Source organism: Armigeres subalbatus, chromosome 1 (assembly GCF_024139115.2).
Source record: "Armigeres subalbatus isolate Guangzhou_Male chromosome 1, GZ_Asu_2, whole genome shotgun sequence".
Classification (NCBI taxonomy): Eukaryota; Metazoa; Arthropoda; class Insecta; order Diptera; family Culicidae; genus Armigeres; species Armigeres subalbatus.
The window spans coordinates 183,036,591-183,042,590 of NC_085139.1; the positions used below are offsets into that span (position 1 = coordinate 183,036,591).

The window sequence follows — 6,000 nt, forward strand, 5'->3', positions numbered from 1 at the left end:
GGGAGGTTTCCGAGGCTCTTGAAAGGAGGCTTCCGTTCACTTGAAAGTAGGCTTTCGAGTCTCTTAAAATGAGCCTTTCGAGCTTTTTGAAAGAAGACTTCTGTTCCTCTTAAAAGGAGGCCTCTTGAAAGAAGCTTCTGAATCCCTAGCTTCCGCACCTTTGATAAGAGCTCCTTGAAGAGAGGCTTTCGAGCATATTGAATAGTGACTTTTGAGATACTTAAAAGGGGACTTCCTTTGCATCTTTAAAAGATGCTTCTTTACCTCTTGAAAGGAGGCTTCTGTCCGCGCACAAGGCGAACATGAGTGAACATTTCGGATTGTTTGTTTATGTATTTCACCATTAAACAATAAACACGCACTACTACCCACCCGAACGGCAATTATCGATTTACATGCTTGTTGGCGTGCCTTACGCGAAGTGCCGGCCACCAACAATGCCGAAGAAGAAGAAGTCCAAGACGAGAGTACCGACAGCGATGACGACTTGGATACATGAAGCACCTTGATTGGCCAACCAATCAGAAAGTAGATTGGAATGTATAAAATAAGTGTACATTAGCTAATAGGGATTCAGTTGTTTGTAAACCATTGACGTGAAATATAATTTTGAACGAAATTAACAGCTACTTTTCTGGACTAGCCAAAATAACCAGCCTTTCTTAAGGCTAAAAAGAGTCGCTATCGTAAGGACTTGGAGGCCTTTCAGCCGAAGGGCATAGATACAGTCCACATCCCCTACCGAGCTAACTGGTGGCTCGTCCAGGCAATACTTAAGTGGGAAGGTTGCCGCTGTCGAGGTCAATATTTCGACAGTTCCCCGCTAACCGACCGTGATCGGACAGCCTCCAAGCCTCTTGAAAGGAAGCTTCCAAATTTCTTGAAAGGAGGCTTCCGAGTTTTTTTTAAAAAAAAAAAGGCTTTCGACCCTCTTAAAACATGGAATCCGGTCCTCTAGGAGACACAGGTCACTTGAAAGAAGGCTTACGAGCCTTTCAAAAGAAGGCTTCTGAACATCTTGAAAGGAAGTATTCGATCTGCTCTGAAGAAGGCTTCCCAGAAGCGTAGAAATATTCGAAGCAACGAAGAAACCGAGCTACTGTAAGAAAAAGCCTACATGCCTCTTAAACGAAGGTTTCCGAACCTTTAGATTCTAGATTTTAATTCCAAAGCATGTTCCTAACATATTATTCAACATTTTGTTTAGATCAGGTAGATGCCATTGAAGATTTTTTAAATAAGCACATTTGACGTTTTGTCCATTTGATCTTTTGTTCCGCAGCCCTTCATATGCTGTTCTGGTTGAGGAGAGCAGGGTTCAATTAGCTTTGATTTATTGATCGCCTTGCGTATTATGGACAAGACAAAGTTTTGGAATAATAAATACACAATTATCAAAACTTTATTAATAAACTCCGATTGGAAATGTAAGACGTTCGCCATTATGTATTTTTATCCGAGGTACCCCCTAGGGCCAGCGAAGGGTACATGTACCCCAAGTTGAGAACCGCTGATTTAGAGCAATCGTCGTTGTACAATTTTACAAAAACAACTTATTTGCTTTTAATAGGGCCTCTTTGAAATGTCTTCTCATTAATCTTTCCTATCATTTACTTTGTCTTCAACTAGTTGATTTCAAGTCTACTACGCCTAGCTTCATTCGTCACGATCTTCTTCTTATTGGCATTACATCCCCACACTGGGACAGAGCCGCCTCGCAGCTTAGTGTTCATTAAGCACTTCCGCAGTTATCAACTGCGAGGTTTCTAAGCCAGGATACCATTTGCATTCGTATATCATGAGGCTAGCACGATGATACTTTTATGCCCATGGAAGTCGAGACAATTTCCAATCCGAAAATTGCCTAGACCGGCACCGGGAATCGAACCCAGCCACCCTCAGCGTGGTCTTGCTTTGTAGCCGCGCGTTTTACCGCACGGCTAAGGAGGGCCCATCATTCGTCACGATGGTGTATGTTTTCTTCATCTTCTCATTGTTGCATCCCATAATATGAAAGTAGTTGGTGAAGCTAGCAGCGTAATCGTACTGCTTGTGTCAATCGCAGCCCTTGGAATTAATCCCATAGACCAGCTCTTTGCCGTAGTCTTCTGTGCATTTCAAAACGCTCTTGAAAAACGAGGTCCCTAACATCGAGTCATACATCCAATCCTGATCCAATTATGTCAATTAATCTTGAAATCTTGCATGATGCAGGAGGCTGCATAAACTGATAAAGCAGATCTCGATCGATTGTATCGTGTTGCTTGCATTCGTTAGATGGATGTTGTGAGTGCTCGTTTTATTCTCGCCATTTCTGCAGTATTTGGTGTACGTCGATCACCTCAACCGTGGTATATCTTTCAATTAAGAAACCCTCCTGGTTTCGCACCTTGAATTTCTTTGCGGTTGGTATCAGTTGACGACTTCAAAGTTTGGGAAGGTACTTATCGTTCTTTTTGCAGATAGCTATAGGACATATGATATCGCTTTAGCCAATGCGTCAGCATCGTGAGGACTTTGTTGTTGTTGGACAGGATTCGGAAAATGTATGCCGTGCGTACGTTATCGTTTGTCTACATACAGCCCTCGATGCCTGCCACATGGTCATTCAGGTGTTCGTTGTTACGCTGATGCCACCTCTGGATGACCTCATACTTTTCCGTTAGAAGATTTTAGTCAGTGCAGCTGGTACGTTTCTTCTCTGTCAAATATAGAGCAGGTTGCATTCTACTTAAAAATTGATATTTTATCTTTTATGTTATTTTGTGCTTTTTCAAAAAAAATGGTTTTCTTCAGTATGTTCTTTCCAAGCAAGTCCTGCCCTGCTCACCAAAAGATAATTCACACTGAATATTTCTTTAAAGCTTTTCAGAAGTTTTCGTTGGACTGCATTTTAACTTCTGCAATATGTATTCAACTAGCCAGTCAATTAGACTAATCAGAGTCACAATGAGAGCAGTTTGTTGAGACTGATTTAAATAGAATTCATTCTCCTGTAAACCAGAGTTGAAGATCGATGTAATGTATTGAGATGTGCAGAGATCAAGATTGGCCTAGTGTCGAGGGGATCTTGCTGGCTAGAAATATTCTTGACTTGCTTAGGTATACAGTAATACAGTATCATAGTGCTTGCCACACATAATGCCAATGCATGCTTTTGGTGATTAGTTGAAAACAGTTGAGTCGATCGAGTGTACTGGACAGTCGGCTTTAGGCTAATTGTCATGAGTAATGAGATATTAGAAAGCCTGGAAAGAAAATAGTTCCATGCTTTTTCTCGAAGATAAGTACAAATCGAAGGGGTTGCTCTCTTTCTCAAACTACGTGTTTGGCTTCATTGTACAGATTTTAATGCCAGTTAGTTTCCAGTAAAAATCTCAACCGATTTTGCACTAAATGCTTTCCTCGCTGGAAAACATTATTCAGTTGTTGCCTATTGAGTTTGTCCATGTCGATTACTGCATATGAAATATGAAAAATGCATTTTTACTCATAACGTGAAAGGAGATGTAAAATTCCTATTCAGAGGTTTTTTTTCCATTATGATAGAAATTGCTGGATGCGTCAGAAAGCATGTAAATACTCTGCTGTATTTTCATATGAATTCGATGATTACTATACGCACAACTAATATGCTTGACGAATGAGTCACCCCTGGCTGGCTGCACTGCCATCTAACCAAAGCAGGTCGTCAGATCTTGCGCGGCTTAACGCTATCGTCTTTCACTACATTCACAAATCATCGCGGTGGTCCATCACCAACTTGTCCGTATCATTCCAACCTTACCACCCGCACTGTCCACGAACCGAGCTGATCATAACAATGGCCGTGCATAAATGTGTCCTTGAACTCCTGCTAATTGGCACATAATTAATAGGATACGCAATTATGCATTACTGACTGACGATGCCTTTCCTCTGTTATTTACAAACAACATCTTCGTTTCTTATTTTGTTTTGGCTTTTTGCTTTTCGCTTTCTTCCGCAGCAAAAATACATGGAAGGCGCCACAACAAACATACAATAAAGATGGCTATGAACGCTTTTCGAGGTTAGATTTTCCTCCTTCACAAATACGCAAACAAAAAGAAGCGAAGACTTTTCTCTACTTACAAGCGCCGATGCAGAATCCGTAATTTGTTGATCAAATTTATCCGCTTCCTGGCTGATTAATCGTCGATTGCACACCAATTATCATAAGCACTCACTTTCCGCAGCAGGAAACACACATTTTCGTCAGAAATTGAGCGGAATTTCGACGCCTAATTGATTCGCACAATTTTCCCTCGACCGAGATATCAACAAAATATTCGTCGCGACAGCGAATTTTCAGCTTCGTCCGGTGTTGTGTTTGATGTTGCGCACCCAAACGGGAGTCTGTACACAACGGCAACGAGAACGAGAGGGAAGAACAGATGCGAATGCAACAAAGGGAACTGAACCCCGGTGGCGGATTTTGACAACTTGTGTGAGTTTTGAAAAGCAGAAATGGAGGGTGTTATTTCTAATAAGACTGGTATGATTTTTCATATTGACGGATTGTGTTCAAATTTGGGAAATATCAAGATGTGAATAACTGATTTACAGATATCGCCACGTACAATGATAATATTTGTTTCTTGATTTCAAACAAGTTACTTTTTTGTTATTATATTTATTTATTGACGCCCAAACTAGGTTGTACAATGTTCGTTATTTTCATTTACTATGTGAATCTTTTCAATCTACCTTCTAAAGTTTATGTGCATTGACGTTGTACTATTGAAACTATGCTTCCAAATAGATAGCGAGTTATCAGTCATGTTGTAGAATTCCAACAGATGTAAAAAGGGAAATTTCCGTAATAATAATGCAGCAAAAAATGACTGGTTTAATGGAATTTACTGTTAAACTATGCATGAGCATTATTATTTGGCTGTGAGAAGTAGCAAACTTATTATTTGAATTGAAACGTTCTAATTAGATAAAACATATTCTTATAGGATTTTAGTGGACTGTTTTTGCCTTTCGCGTATACTAAGTATACGTAAAAGGCTATAGGATCACTCCAAAACCGAACTTTTGATAGAAGGCTCGGAGACCCATAGTGTTATATACCAATCGACTCAGCTCGACGAATTGAGGTGATGTCTGTATGTGTGTATGTATGTATGTATGTATGTGTGCGTGTGTATAAAAAAATATGAGACACACTTTTTTGTACTTTGCCTTATCCGATTTGCTTGCAACAGCTTGCATTCGACGCGGAATCCTTCCTAATTTGAAACTGAAAATTGAGCCAATTTTGCTATTGAAAATTGGGCCAATCACCCATTGCGTTCCAGAGTTATTAGAAAAATATTGATTTTTTCCCCATTTTTTCCCATGGAAAAAAAAATTCAAAACCGAAATTTTTTTTCCAAAATTGCTTTAATGCTATATGCTATATAAATGTGAATTGATGAAAATAACTAAATCTATCTCCATAAAGTGCAATTTTAACCTCTCTTATGTGCCTTTCTTGTTACTCTTATGTGTTTTCTTGTTTTATAATACACGAGAAAGGCGCCATCACCGCTAGGTGAATTATTCTGGGTTTTTTCATTCCGTGCCGAAAGTTCGAACGAGGCAGACGTGTGTGCTGCGTCTCATCGAGCATTGTGTTCGGTAGTGAAAAGCTATTGCTATTGTATGGTGCGCTCCTACCTACGTGATCGCTGCCGGCGAGTGAAGTAGCTGCTTCTGGCGACGCCAGTGAAGCAGGCTATTGTTACTGTACTTACTTACTTACTTGATGAACTACAGCTCTTCGATGAACCTACGCCGAATGGAGTATCCTTCTCCACTGGACTCGATCCTGGGCCAATCGCTTCCAGTCGCCCTGAACATTGAGCGCCCTCAGGTCCTCTTCAACTGCAGAAAGTCATCGTGTACGCTGCTTTCCACTAAGCCTGCGGGCTCTTCCGGGTTCTCTACTAAATATTATCTGCGCGTGACGTTCGTTCCGGAAGAGTCAGAGTA

General features: G+C 40.5%; 1 protein-coding gene across 2 annotated transcripts in view; it reads right to left on the reverse strand.

The window, feature by feature from the left end:
- Nucleotides 1-4,342, reverse strand: part of LOC134205587 (mitochondrial protein C2orf69 homolog) — a 154,003-nt gene extending 149,661 nt beyond the window's left edge. For both annotated transcript variants that reach the window (XM_062680955.1, XM_062680953.1), the window contains exon 1: nt 4,114-4,342. The gene's annotated coding sequence lies outside the window, so the exon portion shown is untranslated. The remainder of the gene's footprint in view (nt 1-4,113) is intronic.
- Between the last annotated feature and the right edge of the window lie 1,658 nt (nt 4,343-6,000).